This window comes from Cydia fagiglandana, chromosome 15 (assembly GCF_963556715.1).
Source record: "Cydia fagiglandana chromosome 15, ilCydFagi1.1, whole genome shotgun sequence".
NCBI lineage: Eukaryota > Metazoa > Arthropoda > Insecta > Lepidoptera > Tortricidae > Cydia > Cydia fagiglandana.
In genome coordinates, this window is record NC_085946.1 from 5825485 (window position 1) to 5848045 (window position 22561).

A 22561-nucleotide genomic window follows, 5' to 3' on the forward strand; every position below is an offset into this window, starting at 1 on the left:
TGGTCAAAAATCACGTTTGTTGTATGGGAGCCCCATTTAAATCTTTATTTTATTCTGTTTTTAGTATTTGTTGTTATAGCGGCAACAGAAATACATCATCTGTGAAAATTTCAACTGTCTAGCTATCACGGTTCGTGAGATACAGCCTGGTGACAGACGGACGGACGGACGGACGGACGGACGGACGGACAGCGAAGTCTTAGTAATAGGGTCCCGTTTTACCCTTTGGGTACGGAACCCTAAAAAATATAATCAATAAAAAACCGGGCAAGTGCGAGTCGGACTCGCGCACGAAGGGTTCCGTGCCATAATGCAAAAAAAAAAACACTTACTACTACTTACTCCTCTGGCGCAGCGACCCAAAGTGTGTCTTGGCCTCCAACACGACTGCTCGCCACTGAAAAAAAAAACAAAAAAAAGAAAAAAAAAACATAAAAAAGAAAAAAAAAACGGTCACCCCTCCAAGTACTGACCACTCCCGACGTTGCTTAACTTTGGTCAAAAATCACGTTTGTTGTATGGGAGCCCCATTCAAATCTTTATTTTATTCTGTTTTTAGTATTTGTTGTTATAGCGGCAACAGAAATACATCATCTGTGAAAATTTCAACTGTCTAGCTATTACGGTTCGTGAGATACAGCCTGGTGACAGACGGACGGACGGACGGACAGCGAAGTCTTAGTAATAGGGTCCCGTTTTACCCTTTGGGTACGGAACCCTAAAAAACAGCAGGTAAGTATTTCTTTTTTAGCTTTCGTTGTTTGTAATTTTTTTACGTGTAACTTATTTACTACTACGTCGTACATACATATCAGCATTAACCCGGGCTTTGCTTCATACGCAGACATCTTATGGCAGTTATAATATTCACCTGTATTTATAGCTATTAAAGTTCAATTTATACATTTTTTTATGACACGAAGTAAAATAAAAGCTTGTGAAAAGCGGCATAAATCCACCAAGCCCGCTGTTGTTTTTACTACACATAACATAACACGCGGTCAGCCCATCATTGGTTCAATCAATTTGCATATGGAATAAAAACATTCACGTTAGCATATTTTTATAACGCATCAGCATGTATTTTCTGATACGTTTCGTGTAAATTGGCGATGGCACGCGATTCCGCCTTTAGGTAAAACAATTTGTTCTACTTAAAATAGTGTTACGTGCTTCATATGAAGCATAAATAATTGTGGGAGCTCGTGCGCTCGGGCGAAGTTAGAGTTTGGCTATTTTAAGGTAATTTTAAAGTGGCACCTAATAAGTTTTGGATTATAAAACACGCGATTTTTACCCATGACAAAATAGGAACGATTTGTGCGGTTCTTTATTTGTTTATCTGTAAAATGAATTGACCGATTTAATTGGAAATTATTTGCTATTAGAGATTCGTTTTACGTACTTAAATAAGACCTCAGCGATGGTTTTAAAATAGAAGTTGATGAACTGAGGACGCTGTTTCAATTATTACCGAAACCTTAAACTTTAAAATTACAGGTAGGGATAAATTGGATTTGACATGTAAAATATTTTTGATCAATTAAATAATCGTATCGTAATTCGTAAAAATAAGTAGGTAAATCAAAGTATTATTTATACCTACACTCACTTTGCTATGATAGTTCTAACAGGCCCTCTAATGCTGTGTGTGTGTTTAACATTGTGTGTGTAAAGTATAATAATATCGTGTAATACTGTACAATCGGTAGTAGAAACAGGTTCACATTTGTCACATTAGCGATGAAAATTAAGTAGATAAATGCGTTAATACTTAATATTTGTCGTAAAATAAGCCAATAGTACAGCTAAAATACAGCAACTGCTAAAAGTTTGCTTAGCGTTTGTTACTTAAGCGTTGGAGGCAAGAACATGATAATCCTATTTAAAATGAACCTGTGATGCTTCTGTAGCTAATTAGGTACCTATTATATATATAAGCAAAATATTATCTTTAAAATATCGCCTAACATTTACTTGCCTAAACTAAATCAATAAATTCAAAAACCCATAAATTGGTATTTAAAAGCAATTCCTCACCAAGTTTTAGAAAGCGGAGTCGCAGGGCGCACACAGGTTAGAGATAAATGAAAGCAACAAGGATCCGAGCGGAACATCTGTGACACTTTAATTTGTTTGTAGCCATTGTTATGCGAAATTAATATTCCAATTTATTTCATTTCTGTATCGAAGAGGAAAATCAATATTTGATGGGATCTTTATCGCGCAGTCTTAAGCGCTGCGCATATTTGTGAAGACAATTGAAACTTTTGTTTTTTAATTTCATTTGATGCTAAAAATACATGTATTTGTTTCATAATTATAGGTCTACTTTTTAAATGAGGCGGTTGGTAAGAAGTTATGTTCGTACTGGCTGAGTAGAAACAAGAAAGCCATAAAAACCGGGCAAGTGCGAGTCGAACTCGCGCACGAAGGGTTCCGTACCATAATGCAAAAAAAAAAACAAAACAAAAGCAAAAAAAAAGGTCACCCATCCGAGTACTGACTACTCCCGACGTTGCTTAACTTTGGTCAAAAATCACGTTTGTTGTATGGGAGCCCCATTTAAATCTTTATTTTATTGTTTTTAGTATTTGTTGTTATAGCGGCAACAGAAATACATCATCTGTGAAAATTTCAACTGTCTAGTTATCACGGTTCGTGAGATACACCCTGGTGACAGACGGACGGACGGACGGACGGACGGACGGACAGCGAAGTCTTATTAATAGGGTCCCGTTTTACCCTTTGTGTGTGAAATATTGAACATTTTGTAACTCTTTATCATATTCATGAAAGTACTACCACAACAGTAGTAATTTTTCGCCCCTCAACGAAAACGGAAGCACGACACCCGCGTAATTACATTATCTCATTGCGGACGTGTAAGTAGAAATGTGTTTGCACATGCGAGCGTCGCGTGCCCCCGGATCACAAGTGCGTGTATACACGGCTTTATATCTAAAATGTATGAATTCTTTACATACTTCATTAATTATTTTTTAAAGGGATTTTGGCGTGATATATTTCAAAGCGGCAATGAGGCTTGAATCGTAGTTTTTAGGGTTCCGTACCAAAGGGTAAAACGGGACCCTATTACTAAGACTTCGCTGTCCGTCCGTCCGTCCGTCCGTCCGTCCGTCCGTCCGTCCGTCCGTCCGTCTGTCCGTCTGTCTGTCACCAGGCTGTATCTCACGAACCGTGATAGCTAGACAGTTGAAATTTTCACAGATGATGTATTTCTGTTGCCGCTATAACAACAAATACTAAAAACAGAATAAAATAAAGATTTAAATGGGGCTCCCATACAACAAACGTGATTTTTGACCAAAGTTAAGCAACGTCGGGAGTGGTCAGTACTTGGATGGGTGACCGTTTTTCTTTTTGCTTTTTTTTTGTTTTTTTTTTTGCATTATGGTACGGAACCCTTCGTGCGCGAGTCCGACTCGCACTTGTCCGGTTTTTTTTTAATGTGGTCCGTTAAAGGTTTATGTAATAGGTATTTTTCACCAGTTAAAATGAGTTTTAATAGCATTTTCTTTGAGTAGGTACATGTTAAAACTTTTTTTTGTTTTAATTAGTTTTTACCTACCTATTTAATTTACATAGTGATATTTCTTTAACTGTCACGCAAAAGCTTTTGATTTCAGCAGTAACAAATTTAAGTATCATATAAAATTTTATCTTTACAATACTGCTGTTATTTGCCGCATAAAACTTATAGCGGTATAAAAAAAGGTGCGTTCTATGTTTATTACTCGATGAATTAAGGTTAATACTGGTATTATGAAGCATCGTTTGGGGTTTCTAAATGTAAAGGGAAGACACCAATGTATCAAGATATAGGTTTGTAGATACCCAGTCGCAGGGGTGTACAGCTCATAATTTTGCTGTGAGGACATAATTCCTAGTTTAAGCCCGAGGATATTGAGATCATTGAGTTATGTTCGACTCTAGTTATCTTATAGGTATTTTATAACATGCTGCCTCTATTTTGCTATAACAGTGCTAGCTTCCATTAAGTTATGAACGAGCTCTAAATCACTAACTAAAACTACACATCACAACGGCAAATCCTTTGTTCTAATGAATAGTCCGCCAGTTCCGTACAGGCTGTGCCAGTTGGACCACTGCCTATATTACAATGGCAGAATTCGCACCCTCTGCCTAGCCCAACGCTCAAGAAAACCAGTTAAAAGCACACTCTTGGATAATACCGAATTGTTAAGGATCTCGAGGTCACGAGTTACACTGGTTTAGTTGAGACTCCTACTTGATTGCGCGCGGTAAGCATTTGGAACACACGGCCAGGCCTGGCCAAGCCAAGATAATCTACTAAGCCGACACGCGTACAGACCTGACTATTTTTCTTTCTTGGGCGTGATTCTTGCCAATTTGACTGAATTGAAGTGGATTTATGTTAGCTTTTACGAAATTAGGGGAATTACCTGTGTTCGTTGAGCTGGTTAGTATAAAGTACGATTACATTAGAATTATGATTTGGCGCTGGTGGCCTAGCGGTAAGAGCGTGCGACTTTAAATCCGGAGGTCGCGGGTTCAAACCCCGCTCGTACCAATGAGTTTTTCGGAACTTATGTACGAAAATATCATTTGATATTTGCCAGTCGCTTTTCGGTGAAGGAAAACATCGTGAGGAAACCGGACTAATCCCAATAAGGCCTAGTTTCCCCTCTGGGTTGGAAGGTCAGATGGCAGTCGCTTTCGTAAAAACTAGTGCCTACGTCAAATCATGGGATTAGTTGCCAAGCTGACCCCAGGCTCCCATGAGCCGTGGCAAAATGCCGGGATAACGCCAGGAAGAAGACATTAAGTAGAATTATGATTTAGGTCTCTGTAAATTGCTGTTTTTTTGTTGCTTCTCGGCAAAGACTTCTGAAGTAAGTACCAATAATATTTTATTTTTTGTAAAATATGAATGTCATACTGTATACTAAGTCAAACAAAGGCAGTCTATTGTGGGCTAATGATAGATATAGAGAGCAACTGGCCTGACAAAAAACATTGAAATCAAATCGTTCGAATTAAAACAGAAACACGCAAATAAAATGTCCCTCTATATTTTATTGCTATCCACTGTAAAATAAAATTCAATCACACGCCTTCTAAAATAACCAACTGGTCGCGGGACACATTTCGAAAGTCATTCACGGCTCGCGGTACGCCGGAGCGGAGCATTCTCTGAAATTATGACAGTGGATATTTTTGCCGGCACAATATTCACATGCGAGGCAAAAAATAAATGGATATACCGGAATACCGGTATTCACGCGACGACGCCAGTGCATCCAATATCACATTTTACTTGCAAATCACTTATCGTCGGTATTGAGGATGCTCTTTTATGCTTATACTTTAAATACCGCTAATTCTTTGGATGTTTAAGTTTTTAGGTTATCTACTGTCAATGGAAAACTTCACCTGCATGAAGACTAAACAATTTTAACACTACTCTCTTTGTTAACACACAGAGACAGATTTGTATGTAATTTTTCGTTAGGTTGTACTTAGAAAAATGATTGTTTAATGCAGGGAAACGATACTGACTTTGAATATGTAAATTGTGCATTTTATTCCATTTGAAATTGGGAACCGATTTCCTGGACTTTAGAATAAAAATTACATTTAATTACTTTGTACTAGCAGGCTTCACAGATGTTATCGTGACCGAAACCAACCCCAAAGTATAGCGCCACCAGGTTCCCTTTTTCATCGCTTTCAAAACTAAATCTCGGCAAAGAGACAAGAATTCTAGAGATTCATATTTGACTTTACCTGCACCGCTTAGCGACGCCGCGAGTCTCAAGTGTGAGTTGACTTTGTTAATACCCGCTCAACTTTACCTACTTACCTACCCATTAAGTCCCAACTTACAAACTCCGTATTATCTCAAAGCGAACGAACGAGCACCCGTTTTTCGCCTCTGCAAAACCTTTCACGATACCTGTCTACGGTATTTCGATTTTTATCAATAGAAAAGGTTTTAAGTTTGAATTTCCTCGCTGTCAAGCAAGGGGCGGCGCGGCACAATCGAAAATTTCTTATTCAGTTATTTCTTGAGAAGTGTTTGGGATTTCCTTTTGGGTGGGAAGTTTTAAGCTAGCAGTAAATTATTCCATCGACAGGTGAGGCCGTAAAGGCAAGATTTACGCTCACGGGTACAGCGGGCGAGCCTCCCTTCTGATAAGATGTATTACCTACAGAATTACGTTGTCTATAAGTATTCATCGGGGAGGAATTGTTTGACCTTCCCCAGCAAACTTTAGCGCCCGCGATGCAACTTAAGACGAAACAGGAGCTGAGTTTTAAATATTTTAGGTAAATATACCCGTCTCACTAACGGAAGCGGTACCTAAAAGTAGTGCGATAAGGACAAGGCGAAAAATCCTGCGTAAAAATCTCAAAAATCGAGGTTTCGTACTCCTCTGTTTCCTCCTCCAAAACTTAACCAATCGTAACCAAATTTGGAAATCTAAATTATTATGAAATTATCTGTGTAGGACCGTTTTGCTTTTTTGGCTAATTGATATCAGTTTTGAATGCCACGACTCTCATTGCGGCATAGTCAATTAGGCCATTTTGGCCATTTTTGAAGGGCTCTAGCGCCTTAAAAAACAAACATATCAAAAAAAGCAAAACGGTCCGACACAGATATTGACAATATTAATCTGTGTTGAAAAAAACATTGCTCTAGCTTCAAAAACCACGGAGGAAAACGAGGAGTACGTTTGTATGGAGAAATGACCACTCCTGTTGGCTCTTAACGAAATGCTTGTGCAATAAATAAAGTTTGGATGGGTGCATTGCCGGAAAACAGGTACTTACCCGAAGAGGTTTGAAACGTGTTATTTGCGATACAATATCCACTCGGGGAAACATTTCTTATTGCAAGGGTCGTTGGATAACTGCGAGAGTTTAGCTAACTCAAGTAGTGAGGATCTTTCGGTAAACTTCGTTATATGGAAATACGAAAATGGAGTTTGATAAGAATATATTTCTATGGCATACATATGAGAATGTATTGTTGGAACTGCCGGACTACTTTGCGGGAAACTTTTAATCAAATACATAGTTATAATAAAAATAGCATACGATTTCTAGTTCGTTATTTTTATGCTAAACTATGAAATAATAAATAGGTGCTAAAATATCACTATCACTAAACAGTTTGTGTGTTTGTTCGCGGTAAACTCAAAAACTACTGAACGGATTTTAATGCGGTTTTCACCTATCAATAAAGTGATACTTGAGAAAAGTTGAAGTGTTTAATTTGTTACGGGGCGGGTCGCTAGTGTAAAGTAAAGGTAAAAAATTTGAAGGTAGGCAAGGGCATGAAATATACAAGTAAAGCTTTAAAACGCTCTTTAACACATAAACTGCCAAAACAATTTCGTAGCGTTACGCTCGTAGTCGATCCCAGCGTTTTCCGCTCAGCAGTGTTTTCAGCGAGGAAAAGTGACTACGAACAGAGAACCCTGCCGAGCGGGTTCCCGGTATTCAATGTGTTAAGCCGTTTTAGATTCTGTTTCCTTAATTTTTTGACAAAAAATACACTCTTTTGCATCAGTCTTAAAAAAATTTCTTCTCAAACATCACACAGCAAAAATTTAATAAAGTTCGCATATATAAATAAGCGCATTCAGATTTCATTTTATAATCCCATCTGTAGAAAAACATTTCAAAAATGCTATCCTACTGCAAACATTTTTATAAGCTCACCTTACAATGCTTAAATCAGGCCACAGCATTAAACCTGTACATTTCACAACAATTTTTTCCAGAATTCATGCAAAAATGCAGTATTAATGCATAATTAGGCTTCACAAAGGCTTTTTATAAAAGTCAACGATGTAAAACTGTCGAGGTGACGCATTTTGCTTTATTTTGAGGTCTCACAAAGCGTTGCATCTCTTTATACGTAAAAGCTAGCACGCATTATTCACGTATGATATGTGGCTGGCTGGAGAAATGGGTCAAACATTTCCAATTTTTGTGCCTTACTTTTACAGGGAAAAACACTTATACAGTGTGTTTTTTCTATTTATTTACTTATTTTCCTTTGCGCTTGTAAAATATGGGATGGACGGTGACGGTAGGAGCTGCGGCATACTTTTTTTCCCGACTGATGACACACGATTGATTTTTTTGCAAACGCAAAATTTTTTTTCGTATACTCAAATGGCTAAACTTATACTAACGTGTTTGGTTAACGTAGGTAGGAATCTAACATTAGGTACTTAAAGCCTGTAGGTATATACAGGGTGATCAATCCAAATGGGTCAGTATGGAGAAGTCAGAAACTATGAGAGATAGCAAAATCTGTTCTTAGGAACCATGGCTTCGATTTTAGATTTAATAATAATGGCATTCAATTTTTTTTTTAAATCTATCATACATAACCGGGATTCGAACATGGTCAATATTCTTGTTGTTTGTTTGTATGGAAACTTTTAAACGATGCGTGATAGGTGGGGGGTGCTCGACCAAATATCATAGAGGGCCCCGAGACAAAACAAAGTACATAAAAAAAAATCAAAATGGCCGACTTTTTTTTTAATTTTTTCAAGTTGGTCCGAGCGGGAAAAGTAAAATTTTCAAGTAGGTTAAGCGAGCCCGAAGGGCGAGCTTCATGCCGGGAGGCCGAAGGCCGACCCCGGTGGAAGGCCGAATGCCCTGAGCTTCCACCCCGACTCCCAAAACGCGAAGCCGAAGGCCGAACTGCGTGAATTCGGTGCTTCCAAGCGTTCTACCAAGTCAACTGTCTTGATGACCGAAGCCGGCGGGCCGAATGCCCCACGGCGAAGCGTTCGAGGCTTGCGAAGGCCGAAGGCCGAGCTCTGCGTAGGGCCGAAGGCCCGAAGCGTCACACGAGAGGGGGAAGTTGGAGCTTAAACACGAGCCAACACTTTTCCTATTGGGAGTCGCTTTTTGGGCGTCGGGGTGGAGGCTTCGGGCCTTCGGCCCTCCACCGGGGTCGGCCTTCGGCCTCCCGGCCTGAAGCTCGCCCTTCAGGCTCGCTTAACCTACTTGGAAATTTTTCTTTGCCCGTGTCCGCCGCCATTTTGGATTTTTCCAAAAATATTTTTATGACATTGTAATCTTGGGCCTTCAGGCTCGCCCCATGCCAATTCTCAGCGCGCTCGGACCAACTTGAAAAAATTAAAAAAAAGTCGGCCATTTTGATTTTTTTTAATGTACTTTGTTTTGTCTCGGGGCCCTCTATGATATTTGGTCGAGCACCCCCCACCTATCACGCATCGTTTAAAAGTTTCCATACAAACAAACAACAAGAATATTGACCATGTTCGAATCCCGGTTATGTATGATAGATTTAAAAAAAAATTGAATGCCATTATTATTAAATCCAAAATCGGAGCCATGGTTCCTAAGAACAGATTTCGCTATCTCTTATAGTTTCTGACTTCTCCATACTGACCCATTTAGATTGATCACCCTGTATATTTCTTTGAATTTACCTCTTATATTTAAAAATAAAAGCAACCACAATAGGTACCTACCCAGGTAGTAAACTAGGTTAGTATCTAAACCAATTATTTATCAGTTTTATCAGTCCAAATAAATAAGCCTACGCAACTATATTCAGAATAGATAAAGAAACTAGGTACTGTCTCTCGAGAAATGTAATAAGCGCAACGTGTAAAATACGCCAAAACTCCCAACAGAAGCTATTACAAAGCGAACTACCTACATTCTGATTCGGCGAGCAATAACGCTAACAATGATTAAGATTTCGCTGGCACGCCTCCCCTACTGAGCGCTTTGAACCGTCTCCAAGTTTTAAACGAATTTTATTGCGCAAAATAATAAAAACATACTGGCTGTCACACTCCCGCGCCACTTGCGGCATCAACATCCGATAATGTCTCCCGTATTTTATTCAACGAACATTTTTCTGTCACAACGTTCGGAATTTATGATCGCGAATTCAAAGTAATCTATTAGCTTTGAATTGAAACAATGGAATACAAATTAGCATTTGCATTGCAAACCAACCGGCCCACTGAAGATTTCGTTAGTGGGTTACAAAACTTATGGCGTTTTAGCTTACGGAACTTTAATGGATCAAGTATTAATGGCATAAAATTAACGACTCGTCTCAATATCTGTCAATTGAGGCTGAGCATGTTGAAGTATCTTATACGAAGCGTGTTTTAACACATTAATAATGTCAGAATAATTAATAAGTAAGTTAAGTTGAATCATCCTTATATCCATACATATTTGATATATAACATCTTATTACAAGGGCCAGCAACGCTTACAATTGGCGGTACATTAGCATAACGAGCGGCATCCCGGCCGGTCCTAATGAATGGCCTTGCAATTGAAACAATAGTGGATTAGCGCCAGCTCCGTTATCTGCTTATGCAAATCAGACAGGCTTGCGGGCGAGTTCGAATCCACTGCTTCTTTCAAGACGCAACGAATTCCCATAAACGCTGAGACATTCAGCTATTTAGAAGTTAATGTCGTGTTGAACATTAAAATTCAAACAGACAATTGTGAACTTTGAGCAGAGTGATAGCTAACTAACTGGAAAATGAGGTCCGAGGATGGAAAAACTAACATCCACTCTGGGCAGGAAGCGTGAACAATTTCAGTTCGGCAGTGTACTTTGTCAAACGCGTAGGTACGGAGTGAAAGTCATGGTAATGTGCGTCTCGGATGCTGCATTTATTACAGACAGAAAGTCAACATAATTATTATTCCAATGAATACCCGTTCTCGGACGCCTCCCGACTGGCCGGTGTCGTCGGGAGCAAACATAAAGTTAATCACGTCCTGCTAACCAAACATTTATTGCGTCGTCCCTTTTGCCGTAAAGTTGGCGCTGAGCTTCAAAACACTAAGGCTTAGTGTCATTAAAACATAGAAGCGTCTTTCTCGTTTGTTTATGGTAATCGAGTTGACAAGTTGCGAGGCTTTGATTTTGTAGAAGCAGACCCACGTTTATTTTGGGCGGAAGCTTTCACGAAATTGAGATTCTATAGACACGTTAGCCGATAGTCTTCTCGGAACCATTAGGGGTAATTAGATGAATCTAATTTCTGATTTTGACAGCGTTTTGTGCTGAGGTGAGATCTCCAAGCGTTCGTGTGGTTAGCTTTGACATCATGGTAATTGGTAACAGATGAATTAACCGCAACTGTTTAGTTGAAACGGTAACATGACCACAAACGGTAACACCTAAGTCAAATGTCATAAAGCAAATTGTATAATTACTTACCTAGTAATAAGTAAAATAAGATCATACAATACAATTTATTTTTATAGTAACTAAAATGCAGGTACCGAAATATTACTCGTTTAAGACCTACACCTTGCTAACATAAGTATTTTAAAATTTATTTTGATATAAACTGTGATTTGGGAACATATATGTAAGTCAGAAAAATAAGGGTCAATTTTCAAATAGGCATTTTTTGCTGTCCCACGGCTAAAACTCGAAGTCCATAGGACTAAAAGACTGGGTATGTATATATTTTCATTCAGTGTATTATAAGCTTTAAAAATCATGCACAACTGTACCAAAAATATTATTTGGTCCTGACAAAATCGCATTTGAAGTTCCAAAAATGGCGATATTTGCCGTTTTTCGCGTGTCCCAGTGGCGGCACCGCGCAATAAAAAAAATCATAACTTTGGATGTAGGCAACGTATTATAAACAACTTTGTATTTCTATAAAGAGCATTTTCTAGAGAATTGATTTAATCATATTGATAAATTAATGCGTTATTTAATAAAACAAGGGAAGCCTTTTTATCGCTGTCCCGCGCGGCACCTGTTTTGTTATGACTTAAATATACCCCCTATAATCTTCTTTGTCTATTGAATAATGGTTAGATTAAATTTACAACGCAATAGTGCGGTTAGTTGGGCATCGATTGACATCAAATGTAAACCCGGAAACAGTTTAATTTATTTAAAAACAGATAAAAATCTCTTTCGATATATTTTGGTACGACTACAACGACATTTGTATGGACTCTGAATACGTTGGTACATAGTTGGAATAAAAATGTTTCTTTTATAATAATAGTTGCAAATATAGTGTTAAAATATACAGGGTGATTCATGAGACGTGAGCAGGACTAATCCTGCACACTCAGTACCTGATAATTAATCGATCACCGTCGTATTTAGGTGAAACAACCACACTTTTTCCTATTTTTTAACTTTTTGGCGAGGGCAAATTTAATTCTCTACAATCATGGTCACCCTACAAGACCTAATTAATAAACATAAAACCTCTTTAACCGTAATGACAGCATTATGATTATGAAGAAAATAAATTGTCAAACTTGAGTGAGATACGAGTTTTCAAAAGTAACCCTACCGTGATGACATTCAATTTGACACAGAGTATCGGTAGTTTAGTATTCTAATTGTAGGGTGACCATGCATGTTGTAAATAAATTAATAACTTTTTTTTTTCAACACGACTAGAAAATTAACGTTAACCTCACTAATACTGATACGAAACAGTTGCTTATAATTCACGAAATGCGCAGTGTTAGTCCTGCTCACGTCTCCTGAATCATCCTGTATAGTAAAATAAATAAGTGAATCTGTTGTATTGTGTAGGAAATATCGCTAAAAAATATTATTGGCGACATGTCGCGACATTTGTATGGCGACATTTATACGGCTATTTTGACCGTATAAATGTCGATTGTGGCATACAAATGTCGACATAGTGCCATACAGATGTCGAGAAGGTGTTATACATATGTCGTCAGGGTCTTATGAATGCAACAAAAATAATAAATAGTGGCATATACATGTTGATACTGACATATAATGTAGAAAAAATGCCGTATAAATGTCAAAAGCGCCTTACAAATGGCTAAATAATGTCATACAAATGTCGATCTTTAAACGTCCATATCTAGCTAACTATAAAAAGTACAGAGGTGCCTCCTACAGTATATTTTTTGTTGTTAAGAACCCTTCCTAAAACGATGATTATAAATCAGATTATTCAAAAATAAAAAATTGCCATACAAATGTCGAAAAAACACCCTCTTCAAAAATTTACCCATAAACACTCAACAGTAAAAAAAATATAGATGTGCAAAGCATTATTTGAACTCATTATACTCACCGAAATACGTCAGAATAACCTACTTACAATACAATCTATCTATTTATCTAAGAAGTTCAATACCGTGCGAGTGCATACTAAATACATAAACTATTTCCTCTGGAATTATTTACAACAGCATGGTGACCTAATAAAAAAGTTACAGACATGACATGTTTATTCCCCGCCCATCCTATTTATCCCAAGTTTCTCCAAGTAGTTTAGTATGCACTTTAGTAACAGGAACTTATAGTGGCTTGCGTGATGTAATGTTAAAAATTTAATCGTGTAGGAGGCGGCTTCGACCGCATTATTGGACGCGTCATATTGAGCTGACGCAGAGCGATTGGGGTCAGTCCCGCTCGTATAAGAGGACTCTATCGGGCTTGGTACGATATTGTTTCTGTTTTTGAGATGCGCTTGATGAATCTATTAGGGGTTGTTTTTGTTGCGTTTGATTTAGACGTCGTTTTATTTAAAATATGTATTAGGGATATTTAGTCCAAAGTTCCGATTGAACGAGCGGTTCCGTGCTTGACAGTCACAGCCAATCGCTCCGGATTGTGTAAGTACAATTGCCTTTTAGTTGTTCAAAGATTTTGGATTTAGGAAGAGAGATCAAAGACTCGAGAGAGAAGAGAAAGAGATGCTCAGGATCAAGTCGAACACTAATGCATCTAACTAATATATGTAGATACATAGATATGTCAACAAAAATAGAACATAGATATGGCAAAAACCCTGTCTTTACCTTTTTTTATGACATATGGAAACAAGCAGTCGAATCGCCTGACGGTCGATTACCGTCACCCATGGGCAACCGTAACACCAGAGGGTTTGTAAGTGTTTTGCCGGCCTTTAAATGGCAGTACGTTCTTTTCTTGTAGGTTTAAAGGTATGGCTCCGGAAATATCGCAGGCGACAGTTCAGCTGTGCAAAAATGTATTACCATTAAGAAAAATTACTGTTTCTAAGCAACAAAGTAGGAAGACGTTTAACTAAATCTATTTTTTTCGCTTTAAGATGGCCTTATTCGTAAATATCGACGGAGTATGATTAAAACGTATACCTTTATATAAAATGTTTCAATTTATTTTCAATCTAAAAACTTACCACTTGTTTAAATAAGGATGTTATATTATTTAACTTTTTTTGTACCGCTCCCACTAATCAAATATTATTAGTATCGTATTCCGCTTTGAAAAGTGTTGTTTTATATTGAAAACCGTTGTACTATATTGGAAACTCATTTATTTTAACCCACCTCTCCCAGCCAATTCAAAAATATCCGCTGAGCTACTTTAAAAATCCAATTTTATTTTATGCGGGTAGCTGCAGCGGGCAGCGTTTGTGGCATTATATCGGTAGTCCGGACCGAAGAATCGGGTCAGGCTCACTCTGATGAAATGCCCTACCATTGAGCAGTTGCATCGCATATAAACGTTTGACGTCAGGTTTGTTGCTTCTTGCAGTTTTGCCATTTTTATTAGCTACCTACACCCTGTTAGGTACAAGTTTGAGGTCCGATTCATGGATAATGATTACGAGTTTAGAATGATTTCCACACTCATCGTAGTTCTCTGTAATGTAAAATGTTTAATGTAAAAAACGATTGTACATTTTCCAGAATAGGTAGGTACTTAAAAATCAGCATCAGAAAATATGTTTATATTTAGTTATCACTTTAGTACATATTGTACAATAAAATAATACATGATATAATTGTAGAACTGGTGTTTGTATCAAACAGTTCAAAGATTGGTTCACTCTAAACTAAAATAAAGTCATTCAAGTCCTCAAAACTCTGCGCCACGAACAAAGTTAGAGGCACAATAACAGAGCGTACCTAGCGGGGAGCCTCTCTTAGGAGCCCTCCAATGTTTGCAGAGCCCTGTCCTCTGAAACTTGCCCGTGTCTACTCGGCTTTTGTCACAATATTTGTCTTCACTAAACTCAGCATCGGGATTCAACGTTAAACACAAAACCGCCCGACCGTGTCATAATTCGCGTAAGACCCAACTCGAGATCACATGTCGAACTTCTGAGAGCTTTATTAGATAAGAGTTAAATGTGGTATTGATTAGCTAACCCTTTATCGCTGACAAGATCCGTCTAACTTTCCCAATTCGGGGACCGACAATTCGAAATCGCTTTTAGCAAAACAAGTATTAATGTTGTATCGGCGTCCCGGCACGGTAGGCGGGCGTCGCGCAGTCTACGGGAGCCTTCAGGCGCCCCCGCCCCGGCCAGTTTCGCCCGCGCGCCCGACGCCGCGCCACGTCGCTCGCGCCGCCGCCCCTGAAGCCACACACCAACCCTCTCCTGACATAACCGCACTTATAAAAACACAATCTAAGAATCGCTGTCCGTTCCCGACGCGACTTTCTCACCTGTGGCTGCGTACGTACGAACGCGCGTGTCCTGAACCCGACCGGGAAGTGACCTACCAATATTTACGTTTGGATTGAGATGAATGAATGTAGGTAAATAATGGAATGAATTAGGTTAACGCCAATTGTGGTCGGAACATGTGAAATGTCTCAGTGTTTGCTCTGTATTACGTCCGATATCTGACTGCCGAGTGGATTGTAATAATCGTGGGATTTGCCTGAAAGCCGTCTACATAATGCACACTTCCGTTCACGAAGGTAAGTTATTTATGAAGATATTAGATTAACTACTTGATAGCATTAAAATATAGCCGGATATGTCGGAAGGAAACGCGAATGTAGTTAAGTTTTACATGAAAAGCTGCTTGAAGGGGAGATGTAGATATAAAACGTGACGAGTACAAAAACCTACAGGCTGATTTCGTCCAAAAACGACAAACAGCTAAAATCTCTGCTTTTTTAGTTAAAAAGCGAGTTTCCAACTTCACTCACAGGGGAGTATGAGTTTACAAACATAAACATTGCGGTGCTTCATGGCAGATACGTCCGTGTAGCGAGACCGCGAACTAGATTTTTGTGTGCTAAAAACGAGGGACGCAACGTGGTTTTGCATACAAATATTTGTCCTCCGCGAGAATCGAACGTCAAAACCGCGTTATTCAGTTAGCAGTGGATTCGCGAATCACAGGCAACCGTTTATTTAAAAATATTACAGTGGCGGTACGGTCGTTTTATGTAAGGAGCCGACTGATTATCAGTCTGCCGGACGATATCAGCCTGTCAGTCAAAAGTAAAATTTGACAGCTCCGAACAATTAACAGGCTGATATCGCCCGGCGAACTGGTAATCTGTGGACCCCTTAGGCCCTCGGCTTCGTGTTTCTTACAAGATGTTGTGTCCAAGAAGCTATTTTATTAGTATGTAAGTTAAAAATAGATATCTTGAGCTCGAACTGTCAATATGTTTCTTTGAACTAATTTAATTAATGCAAATTCACTTTCTGGTCAAGAAAAACATCACGAAGAATCCGGGGTATCCTAAAAGGTAAGCTAATTATATCGTCCTCTGGGTTGGAAGGTCATATTACTTTCGTAAAAGCTAGTGCCTGTTTACCTACTTAAATTTTTGGGGTTAAGTCGGCAAATCAGTTCCGGGCATATTTTGTATACAACTAGAAATTGTTAAGAAGAATGAACATACCATGCACGCATTTTATCATGTTATCAGTAAAATATACTTTCATTATAATAAATTTACCTATTTTTATTTAAACACATAAATAATGCTCTTTTCTCTTTTCAACCCGGGACTTCCACTTATAGTTATGATCACTACGAATTAGGCTACTATAGGTCATTTGGAATGATATATAATGTTAGCTTCAATTTACCATAACCTATTTCAATCGATTTATGCGTCAATAATTATTTATAAATCTATTGCAAATGAGTTTGTACTTAGATAATATGGTATGGTCTTGGTCGTCCCATTCGTTTTTCGTCACTCATTATACATTGAAAGCCACCGACGATTGTGACGAATGTAGAGTGAGTGACGAAAGCAGAATAGGACTAATTTAAAAACTTGACGAAAAACGAATGGGACGACCCAAGACGATACCGATAATATCTAAGTAAAACTATAATATTATAGTTTTAAAGTAAGGCGTTTGACTGGCCTATAGACAATATCGTACTTTAGTACCTAAAGCTGCTAAACTATTTATCATTGCCGCTCTAGAGCCGAGGGGGAAGTTTAGCTGCCGAAGCTCAGCTGTCACTTTGGTAAAGTAAAGCATTGGTTACCTCATCGAGTTTCACGTCACCCGTTTAAATAGGTTTCAACTTTAGGAAATGGTATTTTAGGTAGCATAATTACATTGAACTAGCAATGTTATTAAATTATCAGGTTTAGAGGCTACCTAATTTTATACTCCACAGATTGCTACAGGTAATTAATAACTGTTATAATATGTGACATTATCTATGAAAAGGGACCTTATTGTCGATGGTGCTTACGCCATTATTAACGATGCTCCGATGTAAAACAATACTGCGCGACGCTGGGCATCGACAATAAGGTCCCTTTTCATAGATAATACCCCATATATGTAATTATATCCATAAAAATATCATGATTTCATGAATCTGAAATAAATGGATACTGAAATTGCAATAACACCTCTAGGTATTACCTGTGTTGAATAATATAGCGATTCGTGATAGTTACCTACTATTGCAATTGTAGCTATTACAAATTGCTGTATTATTACTACGTATGCAACAACCTATATCAAGCGTCTATAACAACCGTCTGGTTGTTATAACAGCGTGTACGTAACATTTAGGTATATATACCTAACAAAGTCGGCATATTATAAGCGGTATGCAATGGAAGCCGTAACCGTTAACAACAAGACAAAGTAGTTGCTATATCGAGAGCCGTAAGCGGTTTTGCCTGCGCAAATCTTTTTAAATCACAAAAGCCAGTCGTCAAGATCTCATGTCGAAGGAAAGGAAAATATCCTGTAGAACCGTAGCTGGCGTGGATTGGGCGCCAACGCCACCAGTTTTAAGAAAACGGACTAAGTGCAGTGGGACTACGTACACGTTTACCCCATTTTAAGTTGGGGCGACGGAACTTGGGGCAAATCCGCTACGAAAACACCGATGTAGGCCACGTCTTCCCCGGCAAGATAAATTCAAAAAGGATTCGCTCCACACACATATTACCAACTCAATGGGGATTAAAACTTCATTTGGAGACGAAAGGCTTTAACTTTTCGGTAAACAAGGTTCATCCCTTTTTATTGCGTACCTTTAATAGGTAAGTACGGTTTTTGAAGGGTGCGTTTATAATTTGGTTAATTTTATGCACCAATAAATTAAGGGAGTAATTAACGTTTTTAGGTTTTATATTTTGCAATTTTGTTGTTATTTTCGTTTCTAGGTACAATTATGTAATAAGTCCCTTTAGTTATTGTTATCAATTATCCGTGTAAAAATTTCAAAGTTAATTTGAAGAAATCAAATTGTATTTCAGGTCTTTTCGTTTCCGCTCCTTCATTTGTTTGTTTTTATCATTCGTAACGTAGCCTACTATATTAAGAGCCCTTCAACGTGCACACTAGCGCCACAGCTAAATAATAGTGAATGTTTAAATTTAACGAAATATATTGAAAAAAGGGGGCCGCTACGTACTGTATTGTGTACTTAAGTACCTTTTGAATACATTAAACTAGTTTTTATGTTGCTGGTTTCGTCGATCTGGGACCTCAAAACAAAAACGGCCGTTTTAACTTTGGACGCATAGATTGACGAATCCAGTAACATAAAAACTAGTCTGATGTATTCAAAAGGTACTTAAATACACAATACAGTACGTAGCGGCCCCCTTTTTTCAATATCTTTCGTTAAATTTAAATAATCACGATTATTTAGCTGTGGCGCTAGTGTGCACGTTGAAGGGCTCTTAAGAGAAACCTGTTCGATGGCAAAAAAGGCCCACAACCGGAGCAATAAACAATAAAAATATAAATGTAAAAATACCTGTAACACTTATTTGAATGAAATGTATCCTTACATTTCACGAAAATGAATTTACTAGGTATTCATCTTCTTGAAATTTACCTACGTACTTCATTAGTTATTATTATTTTTAAATAAAACGAGGTCATCATGTCAATTATGTCTTAATCTATATTTATCTTATATGTACCTTTAAACGAGCAAGTTTTGTATACAGTGAGTAAATCTAATACGGGCGAATCTCTTAACGGTGGTTAGTATAGGACAAAGTAAAGGTAATTAGATAACATTTACTTAAAGTTGCAACAATAATTTTGTCCATACAAAATAATTCAGCCCGCAATGTAATGCAAACACACTCACGTTAAACGCTCGTTGACAATTACTTTCAAAAACTCCTATTGCGTATGTAATGTCATTAACTGTCATGAGTGGGTAAATAATAAATAAGTATGATGTTTTTTATCAGACGAAATTACTACCTAGTTTAAAATCAAATTAAATCAAAAAATCTTATTAATGCAATAATTTATTTTAATAACGACCCATTTAAATTACAACTGAAATGTACTGAAGTTGCTGAAATACTTACCTAAAGAAAACCAACTAAAAAAGAAAACTAAAAAACACAATTACTCGAGCGTTTCTTGGTACAACCCGATGAGGGAATCGCTCTCTGTACACAGCTAGTGCTCGATGACCATTTTGTAGTGTTTCACCGTAAATTAAAATCATGTCCATTAATTCAGGAGAAGTAAAAGTTGTTAAACGAGGCATTTTTATAACATACGATTACTTTTGAATCGAACGACTGACATTGTCAAATCTGAGTTGAAATAAAATAAGAAACTTGCAATTCCACCAAAGAGATTGCCACGTTTTCACACAATGTAGGTACCAACCAAGTTTTGTGGTGTTTAGACGGTTTAGTTAATTCTCGAAATAATTTTGGTAATAACTGTACAACTATTAGGCGGGCCGTATGCTTATTTTCCGCCATCGTGGTATAAAAAATCAGGCAAATTAAATACGAAATGAATACACAATAATCACTTATGAGATACTGATATTAGATGAATTTTCAAAAAGGGTGTGCTATCAAAGGTGCTTGTCTATTGCTCAGATTAAAAATAATCACGTCAAGTGCTGTCATCGTGACTGATTAAAATGAAGTCAGTTTCTTGTTGATAAACATGATAAATAAATAAGATTTAATATCTTTTAACACGCCTAGTAGTACTTTTATCTACCAAAATATCTACAAAACATTAAACGCAGTGTAATGCTAACATGTATTGTGAATGTTCCTCCAGATAGGTAAGTTTGTAAATGCTATTGTTGTATTGCTAATGAACATTTGACATTTCGGTACCGCAACCATGTTTACAGTACATTGCTGCTGAGAAATTTAAAAAAAATTAATTATGGGGTCGTAATGAACTGCAACTCAAAAAAACCTTTTACTTCATGATTACACTAATGAATACTATGTCTGATTTAATTTATCGCCCGTATTAGATTTACTCACTGTATTTATTTATATAAGGTGCTACTTTATTAGTTGCAGATATTTATACAGCTGATGGTACTCGGTTCCTGGAGTATATTTAAGTATGAAACATTATAGCTTATACAATGTTTTTTTGGAGAAAACTGAAAAACAAATTTGCTATGTAAAAACACCCTGTTAATGTGATCATTAAATGTGAACTCATTGAACAGATTCTAGGACCTCTTTTACCTAACGCCTAACTGTCTGGCCACTTCACGTCGATAAATCAAATACTTGATTGTCAATGTCATGTTATTTGCCGTCTGATTGTGTCGTTTGCATAAAAATTATTTTGAAATGCCTTATTACCGCTACACAGACGATGATTATTTTACGACGAGCCAAACCAAAGCCGACGGGACGAGCCAAAGATTTGGTGTATGGAGACGACGGTCACACGATCAGAACATCAGAAGAATTACGGGCTCGCATTGTAATGTGGAGCGTTCGGGTAGTAAAGAATACTATGAAAGTCTGCTGAATACTGAACTGCTTTATTGAGTAAATTGCCACCAACGCTTTTGGAAGCATGAAAAGGGAAAGAGAGATTTTGTTGCGTGTGAATAGAAACATCCGAAAGCGAGCATTATTGTGTATTGAATACCAGGGTCACCATTTTCAACAATTTTTGTAAAAAATTATGTTAATTTGACGCAAAAAAAATCGAGAACAAAATAAAAATCCCCTTTAGGAACAGAAAGTTGAATTCCTAAAATGTTGAAATCCCAAAATGTTTACTTTTCCATCCTAATAACCTTTTGCAGTTTTCCCGCCGAACCATAATGACATTTAAGACAAACAATTGTTGACATGAGTGACATGACAGATAGTGTTAAACGTCTTGTCAGTTAAATGCACAAGGTGATTACTTTTAGGCGAAATTATTAATTAATATTTTGTTCGGTAAATTAAAACAAAAAAATAATAATTAAATATTCTTAATTTATATTTAAAGTTAAGTGTTTTAAAGTAAAGTATCATCTGTTAAAATATCTGCAACTAATAAAGTAGCACCTTATATATATACTTCGGGGATCTCGGAAACGGCTCTAACGGCGCTAGGTCTTCTCCGTGGAAAAATGCGCACATTTGATTTTTTATATGTTTTCCAAACAAAGCTCGGTTTCCCAGATATGAGCTAATTATTTATTTTCAGCTTTTAATACTGTGCCATATGGATACGTTTCAGAATAAAAAGAAACACATTATTTTTCACATTTTTGCTGGTATGTAACCAACCATACAAATTGAACTCGCTCGTAAAATCTCATTATTTAGCTGCAAACCAAACCATAATTTTGGTCAAGATGTAATATACCCTTCTGGGTTATGCTCTTAACCCTTATAAAATATTTGTGCGGACCTCTTCCGGGTAAGCCAAACCTGCAAAGCAACTTTGAGAATGAGCATAATTGAGTAAGATTAGGCCTTACCAGAGACAAATAAATAATGCAGACTAGAATCTCCGTGCGTTCTTGCATTAACACAGATGGTGCTGCAATCGTTTAAATACATATCTTTAGATAGATATGCCCAATCCAAATACCTCTAAATAAAAACCATAGACTAAATTTTTTTGGTTCCTGATAGGTTGAACCGTTTGTAATCTGTGTGTTATTAACATCAAATTTGTAGTTGACGTGATAATAATATTATCGAGTTCTAAATTTCATTATTTTGTAAGACATTTTGGCCTCTGGTTAGTCTTGTTTTTTTACACTATACAGTTTCAAACCAGATATTCATAAAACATATACACAACATGAGGATGGTTCCTTAAACTATGTTAATTTAAATATTAATAATAGTCTCGACTTTTTAAAGAACTTGACAATCTTTTTAATATTCCTGTCTTTGCTCATTCCCAAATCCGCTATTTACGGTACCCGCTTGAGTATTCTACGCTACAGTTAGAAAAAAATTGGGTAAAAGTTTGGAGTGTGCTTGTCTGACTGATTTTCAGCAAAC

The 22561-nt window shown here is 37.3% G+C and overlaps 1 protein-coding gene across 1 annotated transcript in view; it reads left to right on the forward strand.

Annotated features, from left to right (window-relative positions):
* Positions 1 to 14971: 14971 nt before the first annotated feature.
* LOC134671231 (semaphorin-2A) overlaps positions 14972 to 22561 on the forward strand; it is a 433155-nt gene continuing 425565 nt past the window's right edge. The window contains exon 1 of the mRNA XM_063529030.1: positions 14972 to 15772. The gene's annotated coding sequence lies outside the window, so the exon portion shown is untranslated. The remainder of the gene's footprint in view (positions 15773 to 22561) is intronic.